Source organism: Suncus etruscus, chromosome 4 (genome assembly GCF_024139225.1).
Source record: "Suncus etruscus isolate mSunEtr1 chromosome 4, mSunEtr1.pri.cur, whole genome shotgun sequence".
NCBI lineage: Eukaryota > Metazoa > Chordata > Mammalia > Eulipotyphla > Soricidae > Suncus > Suncus etruscus.
The window spans coordinates 111,686,686-111,706,919 of record NC_064851.1 but is presented as its reverse complement, the minus strand read 5'-3'; the positions used below and the strand labels follow the sequence as shown (position 1 = coordinate 111,706,919).

At 34.2% G+C, this 20,234-nt stretch overlaps 1 non-coding gene and 1 pseudogene across 1 annotated transcript; one reads left to right on the top strand and one right to left on the bottom strand.

Annotated features, from left to right (window-relative positions):
• Nucleotides 1-5,337: 5,337 nt before the first annotated feature.
• On the bottom strand, nucleotides 5,338-5,444 carry LOC126008283 (U6 spliceosomal RNA). The gene has a single exon (XR_007495621.1). It is a non-coding gene; the product is annotated as a U6 spliceosomal RNA (small nuclear RNA).
• Nucleotides 5,445-10,570: 5,126 nt separating this feature from the next.
• On the top strand, nucleotides 10,571-12,560 carry LOC126007182 (PC4 and SFRS1-interacting protein-like; annotated as a pseudogene).
• Nucleotides 12,561-20,234: the final 7,674 nt, after the last annotated feature.

Sequence of the window (20,234 nt, the reverse complement as noted above, 5' to 3'; positions counted from 1 at the left end):
TTTGTCATTCAATTTGTGCTTTTTTAAACCTAGTTAACGGTGTTGTTTTAACATAGGGAGTGATCACTCATAAATATGCATGAGAATAAAATATGCTCTACTTGATATTATTTTACAAGAGCAGATTTACATAGATATGGATATTAATTTCTTTTAAGTTCTCTTTATTTTTTTGCTACACCCAGCAATGCACAGGGCTTACTCCTGGCTCTAAACTTATGGATCATTACTGGTGGGCTGAGGGAACTATCTGTGATGTTGGAAATCAAACTTGGGCCAGCTATATGATAGGGAACCACCCTACTCACTATACTATCACTCTGGGCTTAGTAGTTAGTTCTGGAAAGTAAAATTTAGTTCTTTATAGTGTTTTACATAATATAAACAGTATTTATATTTGTGTATATGGTTATGGATTATGTGCATATGTACTTGTATATATACATGTGTATATACATATATAATAAAGAGAGGTCTCAAATCTCAGATAAGACAAATCTTTCTATCTCTCTCTAAATGAACATCAGTCTAAACCCACGAACAGTAAGCAATTTTTTTAAGCACTATCTGGTAGTATTCAGGTCCAACTCCTGGCTCTTTACTCAAAGATCACTCCTGATGATGCTTGGGGGAAAACTATACAGTGCCCAGGATCAAACCAGGATTTTCAATTTGCAAGGTAAGCATCTAAATCCCAATACTATTTTTCTGACCAAAAGTAAGATATTTGTATGAAAAGACCGATGTGCAAAATTTCCTTATAAAAATCATGTCACACACTAGAGAGCAAATATATGTCCAAGACGAAAGGACATATTTTAGTTTATTTAGTGTATTTAATTTTATTTGTTTATTTGAGGATCACCCTTCACAATGTTTAAGACTTACTCCTGATTCTCTGCTCATGGATCACTTTTGTTGAGCTCAGAGGACCATACTTGGTGCTGTTGGTTGAACCGAGGTTAGCTGGATACAAAGCAAGGCAAGTTCCCTACCCACCCAGTTTATTTTCTCAAAAACAAACAGTAAATGTTTCCCTTTCCGGGTTCTCCCCACCTTACCTTGGAAAGAATTAAAGCTAAACCTGAAACTGAATTCAAGTGAAAGATGCCCCACTACCACCAGTTCCCATACTCTACTCCTGGATTTAAGATCTATCTTTGTTTAGTTCAGAGTTCAGAGTTGAGTCTATCTTTCTTCACTACTGCATATTTTAAACCCTTTGCCATAGTCTTAAAAAAGTGTTACATGGAGTGTTTAGCTTAATAAATAAAAATTCATACGAGTCAAAATTCTTATACTTTACTAAAATACTTTACCTCCTACACAAGGTCAAAGACTCTCAAGGTTAGTAGATAATTCAGATCTATTCTTTCAAATTCCTCCCACCAATTGGACAAGCAAAATAGCAAACACTTTAACTCTCTGTCAACTTAATTTTTATTTGTATGATAAGATATCCAGCTCCAATGTATCAAATCAATAATATGAATGACGAGACCGGAGCAGTGGTGCGCCTTGCATACGGCTGACCTAGGACGAACCACGGTTCTATCCCCTGACATCCCATATGGTACCCCCAAGCCAGGAGCGATTTCTGAGCACAGAGCCAGAAGTAACCCCTGAGCATCACCGGTTGTGGCCCAAAAATCAAAAAAAAAAAAAAAAGAAAGAAAGAAAGAATGATCTTTTTATTTCTAAGATTAAGATTTGGGGGCATGGCACCCCATCCAGCAGTATTTAGGGATTACTCCTAGCTCTGTGTTCAGAAATAACTCCTTGTGGGTTCAGGAAAGCATATGAGATTGAACCCAAATTGGTCAGGTGCAAGGCAAATGCCTTACCCACTGAGATATATATCACTCATGAACTCATTTCTAAATTTTATTTTGAACATTTCTCAACTGACCTGTTGAACACGCAATAACAGCATGATTTTTACCTACACAGATCACAGATGTGCATTCTCAGAGACACACAACTGCAAGTTCCCCAGTTTATATTCTTCATGTTTTTATTTTAAATCCAATATTACAACTCAGAAAGATTTTGGTGATCGTTGGATTATTAAATAGAACCTAAAGGAATCTTGTAGTTTCTTTTAAAGATAGCATTTAGTTTTAAAATCTCATACAATTCAAGTAAATAAATTCAGAGGTGTTGGACTTATATGATCTTAGTGTAAACAATTACTCATCTCCATAACACCAACATGCCTCAAACCCTCTACCCAGACCCCTTATTACCACCAATAATGTTTTTTTCTGGTGTACATATAGAAAACTGTCTTAAATCAAGTTTGTTAAATTTATCTTAGTTTTCTTTCAAACAATCTTTTTCCTGAATGTAAATTGCATAAGATTGTATGTGCCTCTTGGATAGCAAATATTTTTAGTGATTTTAGAATATTTTACAGAAATTTATTTAAATTTTTATATATTACTACTTAGCATAAAAAGAAAAAATATCATTTTTAACCTTGCCCCAGATGTATTCACTATAAAAATGTCCTATTATTTTTATAAATAAGTTTAATTTATTATTCTTCTACTTCAACCTTATTTAGTATTATTTTACTATAACCAACTAATATCATAATACTGGTATCTTGAAACATTCCTTATTCAACTTCTTCAAATTATCATATATATATTTTAATGTGACTTATTCCAAGTAACATAGGGGTGACTTGTTTCTTTGGTGTTGGGGCCATGCCTGGGACACTCAGGGGTTATACCTGGCAAGCTTAGGAGACTATATGGGATGCCGGTAATGGAATCCAGGTTGACCACATGCAAGGCAAACTCCCTATCCACTGTATTATTGCTCAGGGCCAAAAGTGGTGACAAAGTAATTTATTCTAAGTATGAAGGTGGTGGTGTGTGTAGCTCCATTTTGAGTTAAAAATATGCTTTGGGAACTATATCAAGTAAAAGAGCTTTTTTTAGGAACTAATATAGAAATGAGCTAGAACCCATAAAGTAAAAAAAAAAAAAATCATGTGGGGCCAGAGAGACTGCACCACAGTAGGGCATTTGAATTGCACATGACTGACCCAGGTTGGACCCAAGTTTAATCCCCGGAGTCCCATATGGTTCCCCAAAGCCAGGAGTGTTTCTGAGCACATAACCAGGAGTAATCCCTGAGCATACCAGGTATGGCCCCAAAATACACAAAGAATCATGCATTATAAGTTGGAATGTATGAATAAATGCATGGAGTATAAATAAATACATGGAGTATATCTGAAGTATTTATCTTTTTGTTCCAGTCAGAGGGTAGGGACTTGGGTTCATACATATACTTGCTCTATATTCCCCATACACTCCTGACAGGTGCTCAGATCATAAGTGACACAGGAATTAAACAAGAAATTTTAAAACTTTAATATAAAATGATATATAATGAATTATATAATGAATCAAACTAACTAATTGATGTTCTATAATTAATAATTAATGCTCATACAAGTAAATCACTTTGACCCTGAAATAATTATCACCAATATAAAATTTTGTAAGTACGTAAGCATCACCGATCAATGAATTCCCCCTTTAGATTAAACTATGTTAGTCCATGTCAAAAATGCCGTATTACAGCTAGTCACTAAACAAAAATAAAGTTCAGCATAGAATTGGGAATTAGATTCTGGTATGTACTTGTAGTTCAGTACTTGAGCACAAGCTTTGCATGTATGAGAACCTGAAGTTGATCCCCAGCGCAAATTAACACACACACACACAAAAGTAGGAGGTATTTTTGTATAACAGAGAAAAAGAAATGAAACTTAGATGTAATAAATATTCTACTAAATGAATTAATAAGTTCCTCACTTCAATACAGCTTTTCATTTGAAGGTGTCAACAGGTTAATCTCTTTTTCTTTCCATCTAGAGACAAGATTTCTGGATGCAGTGTCTACAAACTTTGAGGTACAAACTTTTTAGAAACAAGAGTAGTATTCTAAATAAAATGTAAAATTCATTATTTTTCTCTCAAGATCATAGCTTTATTATTCTTTGACTTCTCCTTTCTCCACCAATTCCATAGTTTGTTTTTTATTGATACATGGAAAGAAAAGTCATAGCTCTTTCTCAAATAGCTGTCAAACACCAAGGCTATAATGCCTCATACTGCTGAAATAGTATTTCCTTGAACACTTGCAAGACTATATAATTTTTAGTGACAGCATGTTTCACAAATGTGTGGCTGTCCTAGTTTCAAAGATATGAGCCTCTAATGAAATTCCCTTTCCCAGATGAATCATATTCACTTTTTACATCAATTAATTTAACCATTCTATGCCTTTGATACTCTTCAGATGAACGAAGTCCATCTTCTACCCCACTCTCTTCCACTCATTATTTATTTATTTATTTATTTATTTATTTATTTATTTATTTATTTATTTTGGGGTAATACCCAGAAGCTCTCAGGGGTTACTCCTGGCTCTGCACTCAGAAATCACTTCTGGCAGGCTCCAAAGACCATATGAGATGCAGGAAATTAAACCCAGATCTGTCCTAAGTTAGCCGTGTGCAAAGCAAACACCCTATCACTGTGATATCTCTCCAGCCTCTGTCTTCTACTCTTTAAAATAACAATAAGGTGTCATTAGTCTTGCTAGAAGTAAACACTATAGTTTCATGACAAGAATCAACCAGAAATGAAGATTTAATTCTAGCTTTAACATGAAATATCTGGAATAATTTTGGAAAGGTATTATACTATTCTAATTCAAACTTTATTCCAAATGATATAACAATATTATCAACTAATAATAATATTATTATTTATAATAATACAAATAAGGATATTACTTTTACATTTTTGGAGCATTAAAATATATGAGATTTTTGTATATTTCTAGTATACAACAGTAAAGATTGGTAATTAATAAACATGAATATCTAATAAACTGCTATTATTTTTATCATAAATGTTATAAAATTAATGCTTTCTTTTCTATCTCTCTGTCTCCTAAAAAGATATGTCACCAAATGTACATAAAAATACTCTTTATGAGCGACAAAAGGTTTAATATTGAGTTACAAGTGAGAGGTGAGAAGTTAGTCATCTATCTTTTCCAGATGACTATGGAGAAAGAAAAGGAAGCTTATGAGCCTACTTAACATCCCTACAATTTGTTATTCCCATAGGTGGCAAAGATACAAGAGCATTGAAATTTATCAGCCTTGGCATTGTGAAATTCCAGCGACATTAAAGGTTTTGCTTATTTTTCAAGTTAGTAATGAACTGAAATACTTTTTTATCTAAGCTATAATCAGCCCCATTATTCTTTTTTTTTTTGTTTTTTTTTTTTTGTTTTTTTTTTTTTTTAAATATGGAACGCTTCACGAATTTGCGTGTCATCCTTGCGCAGGGGCCATGCTAATCTTCTCTGTATCGTTCCAATTTTAGTATATGTGCTGCCGAAGCGAGCACAGCCCCATTATTCTTTAGCTCTTTATAAAATATGCTTTATGTGACAGATGTGCCTATGGTATCTTAAGTAAATAAATGGAACCAGAGTGATAGCACAATGGTTAGAGTATTTGCCTTGCACACGGGCTGACCCAGGTTCAATTCTGGCATTTCATATAGTCTCCAGAACCTGCAAGAAGTAATTTCTGAAATCAGAGCCAGGAGTAACCCCTGATCTTGGCCAGGGGTGGCCCTAAAACAAAACAAAAGAAAAGGTGGGTGGTGCTACACAGAGGTTAGAGAAATGATATAATAATGGTCTCTAGAAGTGGATAGATAGTAACAGCAGTAGTAGCATGAAATTTAGAACAAGAGACAACTTCAGAAAAGCAAATTAGAAAGATACTTGGGATAGAAGGTCTAGTCTTATTATAGATATAAAGATGAGAACAGATGACAAGTCTATATTTCTAGTATTTGGCTATGACTTCAGAAACACCATGGGTACTCAATCATTCAGGAATGAGAACACAAATAAGTGAAGTGCTAGATGACCAAGAAGAAACATTTGAAAGAGGAAAAAATTGCAAGAAATGTTCTGAAGACTGTATTTACTAATTAAAAAGTAGAATGATAAGCACAAAAGATGTTTACTGCAATGGGTGCCTCATGGGGAAAGTATTTGGACTTACAACAAATACAGTGAGATCAAAGATTGGTTTTTAAAAATTTAAGAACTCTTTCTGGGCATGCATATCTTTATTATTGCTCTAATTGGAGCTTTATCTGATTAAAAAAGAAAGACTCATTGTCTCATATAGCTTCTTTCCAAAACCTGTAAGCCTAAAACTCTTAGAAATTTTTATATTAATACTAACTGTATAATTCCAATCAAAAAAATCATTTGTGCTTTCTTTTGTAAAATTTAAGATGATAAATGATATGCCATACCAATAATTTGAAAACATTTCAGTTTTTCTCAGCTTATTCAATATTCTGCTACCTTCTGGATATAAAAAAGAACATCTGGCCATGAACAAGTCACACATTGTATGAGATACAGAAACTCTCACTTACATGCAAGATACTCTACCCAACTACAAAGAAAATAAAGTTTTCTCCATCTTTAAAAGCATTAACAAAACATCATGAACCCAAATACAAATATAGAGATAATAACCGAATAATTATTTCATATTTTATAGCAATGCAGAAAACAGAAAGTATATCACGATTATATTTTAATTTTTTTACTGATTGATATTTATGGCTCAGAATCCCATTAATCATGTTTTTTTCATGCACACAATTCCAACACCAAATCCATCACTAGTAAACCTCCCTCTCTCTCACCAACTCAAATGTGTGGATGTGTGGATTGTGTTTTCTTTGATACCTGTTGCTACCTTACTGTGTATACTGAAGTTCAACATAGGTGAGACAGATAATTATGCATTTTTTCCTTCCCTTATCCTTTACTCAGTGTGACTAATCCTCTAAATCCATCCATGTTGCTGAAAACTGTATGATTTGAGCCATATAATATTTCGCTGTGTATATAGATCACTTGCTGATTAATTTATCCATAGTTGGGTAATTTGGGTTTTTTCCCCATGTCTTGGCTATTGTACTAAGTATAGTGATAAACAGAGGTGCGCATATGTTACTTTGAATTAATGTTTTTGTTTTTTGGGTTTAGATGCAACCAAGAAGTGATATTGCTGAGTTATATGGTAATCCTATTCCTATTTTTTAATATATCTCTATTTTGCTTTCTATAAGGACCTAGTCAGTTGACATTCCCACCAACAGTGGATGAGGGTGCCTTTCTAACAAAAAAAACAAAAGCATAGATTATTTCCATCTTTTTCTTTGCATGCTATTCTCACTGGCATTGGATGCAAATCACAAAACTGAATGTAACTGAGAGTTCATGTAAGATCTAGAAAAATATTTGGATTAGCATTCAATAAACAACCTTTCATTAACAACTCCCCAAATAAGACATACAAATATTGTTATCACCTCAGCACTTTGCCTACCCAATAACTTCTTCATCAGAGTATATATAGTCTAATAAAAATTTGATTATATATTGGGGCCAGAGCAGTTGCACAAGTGGTAGGGCATTTGCCTTGCAACCTAGGACGAACTGTTGTTCGATCCTTTGGTGTCCCATATGGTCCCCAAGTCAGGAGCAATTTCTGAGCACTTAGTCAGGAGTAACCCCTGAGCATCACTGGGTGTGGCCCAAACCAAAAATTATTTTTTGTTATATAATATCCAGAGACAATAGAAACGAGGACCAGGAGGACCAGTCTGTGGTAGGAAGCTTGCCACAAATAGTGGAGCAGTACACTTAATGTTTGAGAAGAGTCCACTATTGCAATCATAGTTGGAATTGATTGCTCTAGACAAGAACTGGGTGTTGAACTGAAATAAAGTGCTATGAATGACAGCCCTCTTAATTATCAATAGTGCAAACCATAGCACCTAAAAGAGAGAAAAAAGAAAAGAGAGTGAACAAGCTAGCAAGCAAGAGAACTAAAATGTCAGCTCTAGAGGATAATCAGGGACATGGATGGTACAAAATCTTTATGACTAAAGGGTGATGTACATTATGAGACTAAAATTCAGTCATGAATAAATTTGTAATCACAGTATTTAAATAAAAGGGGAATTTTTATTATGTAAAAAGAGATGATAATTTAGTGCTATAATTAACTTTCCTCATTTTTTCCATTATTTATAATTTAAGAGGAAATTTTGAAACTACTTTGCCCAAGGGAAAATAAGCACTTGAATAAAAATTTACGATTTTATGCTGAATAAATAATATATATTTACAGGGATTACTTCAACTCCACTCCCAACATATTAAAATGAGGCATTAGGAGTACAATATACAAAATTATTATTTAATATAAAGACTGAATCTAAGTTTATGATAAAACATTAAGCAAAGATATTCCTTTATTCCTTTTTACCTGATGTTATCTAAAAACCTGAGTCGAAATTTATCATAATATGAAGGAATGTTAAGTGATGATGCAGCACAAATCAGTCCACGAGTAGAAAAATCAAACATCTTTTACTTAGATTTGAAAATGCATAGAAACAATGACATCAAGAAATAAGAAAATCAGGAAATCTCATTGCTCTTTAGAAAGTATTAATGCGATTACAAGCAGTCATTCTAAGCTTTTAAGCAAGGGGTTATGTTAAAAGGAATTTTTAAAAAGAAATACACAATACTCTACAAATATAAGTTGAGGAAATTTGAGAACTCACATGATTCATGAGATTTTATTTCCAAGCTGTACTTTTGTGTGAAGATATACTGATATTAATATCTCTCGGTTACCAAAAATAAAACTTTTAAGCCTTCTTAACAACTTCAATTTTTTTTCTAAACCTAAGTATTCTTAACTATTTCACTATTAAAGAGTTTTTTTTATTTATTTTATAATAGCTTCCTAGTCATTTAAACTTTAACCTGAAGCTAAATACAAACTACTAAATGACTCCAATTTACCATAAAAGAGAAAGAACTCTATGTAAACTATGAAATAAACTAAAATCCAGGGAAAGCCCATTATCAACCTGTTCACGATAAACCAAAAAGTTATGTAAAGTTTTGAAAACTCATATTTTTATTATGAAAATTTTGGAAATGTGTATGAGCTCTTTTAGCAGAAAATATTACATCCTGTATAAAGACACAAAGAATATATGTTTTATAGAAATTAAAATAAAATATAAAGTGAGAAAAGAATGAAACAGGTGGGCACAATATGGAGGGTGTAGACTCAAATTTTAAAAAGTTTGTTGAATTTAGAGATTAGAAAAATTAGAACATAAATTGCATAAACAATTTATTCATATCAATGAGTTCTGACAGGTAAAAAATTCTAGGATTGAGGCTGGAGCGGTGGCACAAGCGGTAAGGCATCTGCCTTGCAAGCGCTATCCTAGGACTAACAGTAGTTCAATCCCTGGCATCCCATATGGTCCCCCAAGCCAGGAGCGATTTCAGAGTGCATAGCAAGAGTAATCCCTGAAAGTCACTGGGTGTGGCCAAAAATAAAGAAAGAGAAGAAAGGAAGGAAGGAAGGAAGGAAGGAAGGAAGGGAGGGAGGGAGGGAGGGAGGGAGGGAGGGAGGGAGGGAGGGAGGGAGGGAGGGAAGGAAGGAAGGAAGGAAGGAAGGAAGGAAGGAAGGAAGGAAGGAAGGAAGGACGGAAGGAGGGAGGGAGGAAGGGAGAGGAAAGAAAAGAAGAAAGAAGAAAGAAGAATGAAAGAAAGAAAGAAAGAAGAAAGAAAGAAGAAAGAAGAGAAAGAAAGAAAGAAAGAGAAGAGAAAGAAAGAAAGAAAGGAAGAAAGAAAGAAAGAAAGAAAGGAGAAGAAAGGAAATGAAAGAAAGGAAGGAAGGAAGGAAGGGAGAAAGAGAAAGAAAGATAGAGAGAGAAAGAAAGAAAGAAAGAAGTGAAAGAAAAAAGAAGAGAAAGAAAGAAAGAAAGAAAGAAAGAAAGAAAGAAAGAAAGTAGAAGAAAGAAGGAAAGAAAGAAAGGCAAAGAAGAAAGAAAGAAAGAAAGAAAGGAAGGAGGAAGGAAGGAAGGAAGGAAGGAAGGAAGGGAAGGGAAGGAAGGAAAAGAATGAATGAAGAATACAGAGAAGTGGAAAAGAAAGAAATGAAAGAAAGAAGAAAGGAAGGAAGGAAGGAAGGAAGGAAAAGAAAGAAATGAAAGAAAGAAGAAAGGAAGGAAGGAAGGAAGGAAGGAAGAAGGAAGGAAAGAAAGAAAGAAAAAGAAAGAAAAGAAAGAAAAGAAAGAAATGAAAGGAAGGAGGAAGGAAGGAAGGAAGGAAGAAGGAAGGAAGGAAGGAAGGAAAGGAAAGGAAGGAAGGAAGGAAGGAAGGAAGGAAGGAAGGAAGGAAGGAAGGAAGGAAGGAAGGAAGGAAGAAAGAAAGAAATTCTAGGATTTAATAGAGAAGAAAGTTGTAAGATATGACTAGTGGGTAGAGTAGTGCTTCAGACCAAGATTGAAGAGGAACCTGTAACTTGATAGTATCAAAGACTAAACAAAATATATGGAACAATGGCTTTCACATCAAGGGATATCACACAATCAAAGACAAAAATATTTGAAGGATGGATGCAAACAAAGGTAGCCCTACCAATGCTCTATCCCTGACAGAATTTCTAGGCTGTGGTCCAGGGAGGAGGAAGCCTTTTGTGGAAGATTGGCAGATTACCTGCACTAAAGAGACAGAACCGAGAGTAGAAAAAGACCAACCAATGCACAGAGGTCCTCAAGGACAAAAGCCTTACATCATTTCTGCCTTTGTGACAAAATTCAATGTAGTTAAATAAGGAGATCAGAACAATAACACAGTGGGGAGGAGGTTTGCCATGCATGTAGCCTATGCAGGTTCAATGCCTTGGATCCCATATGGTACCCTGAGTCCACTAGAAACAATTTCTGAGCACAGAACCAGGAGTACCCCCGAGCGCCACCTGGTGTGGCCCCAAACAAAAAACATCTGAAAAGGATTTGAAGAACCAACGGCAGAGATGTCAAAATAGTGACTATTTCCATCAATCACAGTAGAAAAAAATCTTCATTTTCCACAAAGAAGCATTATTACTCAATAACAAAAATGACATCAATAAAACATTGCCTTGTTCCAACTAACAATTGTTTTTAAATTGTTTTTAAAGTAATTACATCCCTTAATATATTTAGAATTTATGAGAAGGCCTTAATGAAAGTTTATGGAAGATAGATAATAATCCAAAAGTGAATTTTTTCAAGTCAACAGCCATCAGCTAAACAGTTAAATGCATCATCTGATGTTGAAATTGAAAAACTAAACAAGTGCTTCAAGGGAAGATACTGACCTTTGAAGTAAAAGCCAGCAATGAAGATGTGAGTAAAGCAATTGATGTAACCATTCCCAAATCTGCTAGAAGAAGGAGAAAGAGTAAGGGTTAAGAAAAAGAAAAGAAAAAAAGAAAAACCGGCAGGTTTTAGGGCAGGGGTGTAGTGACAATAGCAGTTTGTTAATCTAAAAGTGGAGTCCTTAAAAAAAGGACAACAAGCAGCTAAAGAAGTCAAGATTCCAAAACCAAGATAGGACCCAAGATGGTAAAAACAGCTCTGTCCTTCAGAGATGACATGGTAACCAAAGAAGACAAAAGTAAGAAGAGGGGGACACGAGAAAAAAACAACCTAAAAAAGTAGCTTAAAAGGAGAAAGAGGGTCTAAAGAAGAAGCAACCAAGAAAGAAGAGAACCAGACAAAAAAGACAGGAAGAAATAAGTTGAATCAAAACAAAAAAATTTTAGCTAAAACAGGGGTTACATCAACCTCTGATTCTGAAGATGATAATAATCAAGAAGAAAAGAAAAGAAAAGAAAAGAAAAGGCGAATGAAACTTTCAGGCTGCTTATAGAAAGAATATGCTGAAAGGTCAACATGAGAAAGAAGCTGCAGATATAAAATGCAAACAAGACTGAGCGACAGAATAAAGATGAAGTAAAGAAGACAAAAGTTAAGAAAGTGGAGAAGAAGCGAGAAACATCAATGGATACTTGACTTCCAAGGATACATGCTGAAATTAAAAATTCACTCAAGATTGATCATCTTGATGTGGCCAGATGTATTGAGGCCTTGTATGAACTTGCTTCACTTCAGGTCACAACGCAGCAAGCTCAGAAACACAGAGATAGATGATTACAACAATGAAAAAATATGGCGATTCACAGTTAGTCAGATTATTATGGAAAAATCTACAGTGTTGTATAAAACATTTAAGAACATGTTTTTGGTTGGTGAAGAAGATTCTGTGATCACAAGTGCTGAATAAATCTCTTGCCAAACAAAGGCAGCACGAGGAAGCAAATAAAGTCAACGATCAAGGGAAGAAAGGGCCAAACAAAAAGTTAGAAAAGGAACAAACAGGTTTAAAGACTCTGGATGGAGGAACTGATTATCATTCTAGACAGTAATCAACCACAACATAACAGTGATAGTAATGAAGTGAGCAAAGACAGTAATGAGGCCAGCAGTAGGAAAAAACCATCCAGCCGAGAGGGAGAATTCAAAATATCTTTGAAGGATTCTACAAAAAATAACTAGGTTGATACAGCTGGAAACATAAGAACATTTGAGAAGTTTGTAATAATTTTCATTTGAAATATTTCGATTGCTGAATTTTTTTAAATTGTATAGGTTTTGATGTCTACAACTTGTATTGAGGGAGAAAACTCCCTTACCTTTGTTTAAAAGTAAATATTGCTGATTATACTTGTGCAGTATTAACAGCTACAATGTAGAATACATATGGGTGATATCCATTCTGAACATGTTAAACTGACTTTCTAGATATTTGTTGTAGCTAATTTTCAATTATTAATGTATATGTTAATGTGTAATTAAGAATAGGAAAATATTCACATTTTAAGAGATACATACAGTTTGCCTCTTTCCCAAAATATAATGGGGGGTTTTGCATAGTTTTTACAAATAATTGGATTCACCATAGTTTTACACTGTGGGTTTTGTAGAAGTAACCCATTTTTAATGGTAGATAAAATGCCATTTCTATGAAAGTACTTCCTCCTTTAATCAAAAATTATCTTAAAATAATCTGTTACTGCTTTGTAATAATGTGTGTTTTGTATGCCTTTTTGTTTGACTAGATATCTACCTGACATTTAACTGGCAATTTTATGAGGTAAAACTTTTATGCTAACATTTGGATATTTTGTGGTAAGGAATTCATTTAAATCACGTGATTTATAGTGGATGGTTATCATAGAAATGAATCTATTTTGGGGGTTCAGTCATCTGTGATCACATACACTAATAGATAAAATGGAAGGAATTTTTTGTTTTATTTTGTTTTGGGGCCACACCCAGTGGCACTCAGGGTTTATTCCTGACTGTGCAATCAGAAATCCTCCTGGCTGTCTAGAATACAGGTGGGGGTGTTGTAGGGAGGAGGGAGATTTGGGACATTAGTGATGGGAATGATGCAATGGTGAAGGGGGGTGTTATTTACATGACAGAAACCCAACTACAATCACATTTGTAATCAAGGTGTTTAAATAAAGATATAAATTTAAAAAAACCCTCCTGGCAAGTTTGGGGACTATATGGGATGCCAGGGATCAAACTTGGGTCTGTTCCAAGTCAGCAATATGCAAGGCAAATGTCCTACTGCTGTGCTATCACTCTGGCCATGGAAGGACTATTTTTTTTTTTTTTTTAGTTTTTGGGTCACACCCGGCAGTGCTCAGGGGTTCCTCCTGGCTGTCTGCTCAGAAATAGCCCCTGGCAGGCACGGGGGACCATATGGGACACCGGGATTCGAACCAACCACCTTTGGTCCTGGATTGGCTGCTTGCAAGCAAACGCCGCTGCGCTATCTCTCCGGGCCCGGAAGGACTATTTTTGAGCAATGTCTTCTCTCTGAAGTTTTTAAAGATACTCATTAAGGAAATTACTTAAGTGATATATATATATATAATTGGAAAAACTCCAATGATTCTTATACAAGTAAATAAAAAATACTACATAAGGTAATGATGCTAATTAAAATATGACTATATCAGAAGGTAATTATCATTTTAGACTATATATGATAGGACTGCAAAGTTTGGTGACATTGATCACACACAGTCACAAACACAGACACAGACATAGACAAAGGAGGGCTTTTGTAGCCTGTTTATTCTATGTTTGGAGGGACTAAAATCAGCATATAAAATTTGAAAATAAAATTAAAAGGTAATTAAAATATAGTATTTGAAGACATTTTTAACATTATGGGGTCAGATTGTGGTTTTCCATAAAGAGTATCTTTGAAACTATGAATTCAGTGAAATAGGATTAATTCCATAATGTTCATGTGAGATGCAGTGTATGCTTGGCCTCCTTAATTGAAGTTTTGTTTATTAGAGGTCTGATAATGGAACTATGGTCAATGATTTTAAGAAATTCATACTATTAAACCTGTTGTTATCTGTATGATCCTTATAGTTTAAATTTGGGCAGATTTATTAGAGTTAAACCATAAGTGTCAACAGGTAAACTTGTTTTTCATTAAAGAATTTTTCTTCTCCAGAAAACATAAAGAAACACCTCGGACTTCGACAACCACATGCCTGGAGCTGTAGTCGGTCTTATGCAGTATGCTTCATGCATGGAGACACCTGTATCTCTTAGGCCAAGGAAATTTCCTTTCTAATTTACCCCAACATTTATTGTGTCTATGCAAAGAAAAAAAAGATCTTGCCACACCTGCCCCCCCCCAATTGTTCATATCATCTAGATAGAGGCTTCTGCCTTTATCATAGAAACTTAGAACTTGAATCATTTTGCTCAGCTTCATATTTCTATATCCTTCTACAAATTTAAAAAAGAAGTAAAAAGTGGATGGGATCGAGTGGCCAAATTTTCTCAGGAGTATTGAGTGAAAGGAAAAAAAAAGAGTCAGTTCTAAATACCCAAGCCAAAGTCAACAACAATAGAATCAAGACACCTAAACTCTAACAAGCTAAGCACAAAATGGACCTGTTACACTAGCAGTCCAGAGGCATGGGATACATGCTGGGAATATATATGGTAGAGGGACATCAACACTGGTGATGGGAATGGCTCTAATTCACTGTCACTATGTGCCTGAAACACAACTGTGAAAAAAAGTCTTGCAATTCACAATGGTCTCAATAAACTTAAAAAAAAAAGAATTTTTCTATAAAATTTTTCCTTTTTTATCCTGCTCATTAATTATATTTGCTTTTTGTTTTGGGGCCAAAACTTGTGGCACTCAGGTTTTACTCCTGGCTCTATATTGAGAAATTGCTCCTGATAGGCTCGAGGAACCATATGGGATACTGGGGATCAAATCCAGGTCAGTCCCAGTTTGGCTACATTCAAGGCAAATGCCCACTGTGCTTTCACTCCAACCCTATATTCACATTTTTTAAATAAAACTTTGGAGAAAAGAATCATGTTATATCAATATATGCAGACAATTTTTATCATACTTTATTATTATTTTTATTTAAACACAATGGTTACAAGGTAGTTCATAATGCAGTTTGGTTTGTTTTTTACAATTACAATTTTTTTTATGATTGATTGAGTTTAAGTCATACAATGTACAAAACCCTTCACCAGTGCACAATTCTCACCACCATTGTCTCTAGTTTTCCTCCTGCCCTCCTCACCCCCTGCCTGCCTCTGGGGTAAACATTTCTCTTCTTTTTGTTTCTCTCTCTCTCTCTCTGTATGTCTCTTACTCACTCTCTTTCTATTTCCTGTTTTATTTTTCCTTTTAGACACTGTGGCTTGCTATATTGTTACTGAAGAGATATCATGCATATCACTTTATCCCTTTTCAGCACCCAGTTCTTGTCTAGTGATCGAATCCAACAATCATTGTCATAATAGTTCCTTCTCTGCCTACTATTTTTGGCAAGTTTGATATCACAGACTGGATCTAATCTTTATTTTATTATTTCTAAATATTATTACCATATTATCTTTATTTTTATATCTCATATGAGTAAGACTATTATATATCTATCTTTTTTCACTCTGACATTTAGCTCAGCATAATACTCTCCATATCTATCCATGTATAAGCAAATTCAGTGACTTCATTTTTCCTAAAGCTACATAGTATTCCATTATATAGATGTACCACAGTGTCTTTATCCATTTTTTTCTTTTCTTAGGTACTTGTTTTGTTTTAATATTCTAGCTATTGTGAACCATGCTACAATGAACATAGAAATTCAGAGAGGGATTTTCTGAATTTTGATTTTGAGTCCTAGGATATATTACTATGAGTTTTATTGCTACAACATATGGAAGATCAATTTCTAGGTATATGAGAAATATTCATAATAAAAACAATTTTTCAATTTGCAACAACATAAATGGATTTGGAGGCTATTAGCTTATAAGCTAATAAGGTATAAGCTTATATGCTATAATATAATATAATGTATAGTACAATATAATATTTAGCATATTAATATAATATGCTAATATAATAGCAAGTTAACTAATAAGCTAATGCACAGAAAAATATTTATGATATTATATACATGCAATATAAAATATACAAGATCAAGGATATGTAAAACAGTTTGCTAGTTACTGGACATGGAGGTGTGGTGGGCAAAGATAGATGAAAAGGGTTAATGGTGGAAACTTCAAGTTATACAAACTATAAATCATGGAAATATAATTTGCATGTTATAACTGTATATGTAGCAAATTTTAAGTAGACTTATTCTGATCATCAATATGTGTACATATTAAACTTGTATATTGTGTATAGACACAAATATAAAGTCAATAAAATAGTGAAGTCAATAAGCATGAAAAAGATATAAAATGAAAACATAAAATTTATTTCATTTGAACAGACCAAAGTGATAATACAGCAAGTAGAGCATTTGACTTTCATGCAGCTAATCCAGGTTCTATCTCCAGGAGCCCATATGATCCCCCAAGAACCACCAGGAGTGATCCCTGAGCACAGAGTGGAAAGTAACCCATGAGTACTGTTAGTTGTGGCCAAAAGATAAAAGTAACTCCTAAGCACTGATCTACAAGTAGACCCTCAACTGCCATGTGTGGCCCCTATATATATGTATATAGACACACACCAGTAAAATGTAGGAGTAGAAAATTAAAAAGATCCAACTGCCTTTGAAAAAGTAACCATAGAAAGTAATATATCCATAAACTGAGATATTTGTGAATTAATTGGAATGAATTCTTACACTTTGAAAAATGTACTGAAGAATCTCAAAATAAATATGCTTTGTGCCAGCAACTCCCCAAAAGACCCAAACTGTGATAACATTTATCTAAAGTTTTTGAATAAAATAACTAAAATAAAAGTAAAATAAAATTTATATAAAGAAATCAATAAAAATTAAAATAAAAATTAAAAAATTTAGTGATTATTTGGGACTATAGAAGGGGTTAAATGGTAAAAGCAGAGAGCTTTTGGTGGAGTATGACAGTACAACAGATAGTGTATTTGCCATGTACATGGTGAACCTAGGTTTGATCCCTCTAATCCCTTAAGGTCCCCTTAGCCTGCCAGGAGTAATTTCTGCGTATGGAACCAGGAGTAAACTCTGAGCACTGCAAAGTGGCAGAACCAAAACTAAAACAAAAGAAAGTAACATTAAAAAGCTGGGATGAAGGGCTCAGTATACACATTACCTTTTTTTATTTTGGTTTGGTTTTGGGTCACACCAGGAGACACTCAGGAATTACTCCTGGCTATGCACTCAGAAATGGCTTCTGGCTTGGGGGACCATATGAGATGCTGGGAATTGAACCCAGGTCCATCCTGGTTCAGCCCTGTACAAGGCAAAAGCCCCACTACTGTGCTAACACTCCAGCCCTATCTTGATCTTTTTTTATTATGTTCTAAATCTATGTGTGACAAAATTTACCAGTGCAAACAGTAAATACATGCGGGTATCTAGTATCATTATAATTTTTTAAAACAAGCAAACAACAAAGGTTAAAAATTTATATTAAATGTTCAAGAATTTGAGGGACTTTCTCAAATTTAAACTATTACTTTTGGGATACTGATAATTAGAGTATTATATGCAAGAGGAAAAATAAACCAAGAAATAAAGTAAATGAATCTTTTGAATTATTTTTACACTAATTAAAGAACAGAAGTCCAAGTCTGTGTTACTGACTTGAAATGATGCATAGTTAGTTGCTTGGAAATCTTTTCACTAGAAAAAATATAGCCTTCTTGTTCCAGGCACTCCAGGTGACCTCAAAAGAGGTTCAGAATGGTGATGTCCTAAAGAAGAACTCAGTGACCCCCAGAGAAATAGTACTTTGACAAGATTATCTCCTCATATGACTCATATTTCCTCTTAGATTCCCAACAAAAAGATAAGAGTAACAAGAAGCTACACGTGGTGTACTCGAATTTTCTCGGAGAATATATCATATCACAAAACATACAATTTCTAAGAATTTAATGTCCAGAAACAAAACCACAATACTGCTTTAAATAACTTAAAATATTATGTGAATTATAAATACAATTTATAAACTTTTGTGGGATGCAATAAAAACAGCACTTCTAGGGAAATGTATAACATTAAATTGTTAGATTAAAAAAAAAGAGAGAGATCTGAAATTACCAAGCTTCTGCTTTAGGACACCAGAAAAGAAAGATCAAATCTAATCTAATCTAGTCAGAAGCAAAAACACAATAGCAATCAGAAAAGATGAATTACATTGCAAGGAAAAAAATAACAGGAAGATTAAGGAAAGTGAATGCTAATTCTTTGAAAACTATACATAAATTTAGCAAAATACTTTTAATCATTTGAACAAGAGTGAGAAACAGAGAAGATACAATCACCAATATAACAAGTTAAATAGAAATCCTCATTTTTGAGCCATCAACATTTAAAGGATAATAAAGGAGTCCTATGAACAATGCTAGGAGTGCAAATTTGAAAACTTAGAAGACAGGAGCCATTTCCAGGCAATTCACAAAGTACCAGAATGTACGCAAAGATATGTAGATATTAGTAGTGTGGAACTTGTTAAAGAAATTGGATGTGTAGTTCAAAACTGTCACCATGCAATGAAAGAGTTGGAAGTTTAACACAGAACATTGTCTTGTAGAGGTAAACTTTGGAAACAGAATATCCTTTCTTTTTTATTAATAAACTATGCATGTGTTCACAATTTTTATCTATTTTATATTTATAAACTTGTGGAGGGAAATTATGCAGTGTTTAATGTTTATTTCTGGCCTTATATTCAGGATCATTCCTGTTTTCTTTCCAGTAGTTATATGTGGTGCTAGATAAAACCCAGGTGGGCTGCATGGAAGACAAGTGCCCTAATAGCTTTATGATGTCTCCAGCCCCATAGTCTTTGATGAGAAATGTAACCATGATCTTATTTGTTTTTTTTTTTTTTTGGAGGGGCACACCCGTTTGACGCTCGGCTTGCACTATGTGCTTGGCTATGCACTCAGAAATTGCTCCTGGCTTGGGGGGACCATATGAGATGACAAAGGATGGAACCGCAGTCTGTCCTAGGCTAGCGCTTGCAAGGCAGATGCCTTACCTCTAGAGCCATCACTCCAGCCCCCTTACCTGTCTTAATGAACAAAAGAAAAAACATTTCCTCAAATTTTTCCAAGTGGTTTTCTAACCTGTTAGTCCCAAACTGAAAATAAAATATCAAGATATAGACAGAAAGACGAAGTCGTAGTTAGGGTGTTTGCCTTGCAGGTGACTGACCTAGGTTTGAAGTCCAGAACTCCATCTGGTCCCCTGAAAACCACCAGAAGAGGTTCTTGAGCAATGAACCAGACAAAATCCCTGGAAAACACTGGATATGCCCCTAAATAAATAAATAATATAAAATGATAAATAGATTAAAAATAAAGCATGAAATTATATAAATTATATTTATATTATATATAGGGTTATCATTTTATGTAGGATATAAAATTATTTTATAAACTATTTTAGGAAGGTACTATAGTTTCACATTTAATAATTTATGTCTTTAATCTTATTTTAGTATAGCATACTAAATAATTCACCTTGCTCTATAAAACATGAGTTTAAAAATGTTACACGAGGGGCCGGTGAAGTGGCCCTAGAGGTGTCTGCCTTGCAAGCGTTAGCCAAGGAAGGACCACAGTTCGATCCCCTGGCGTCCTATATGGTCCCCCCAAGCCAAGGGCAATTTCTGAGCGCTTAGCCAGGAGTGACCCCT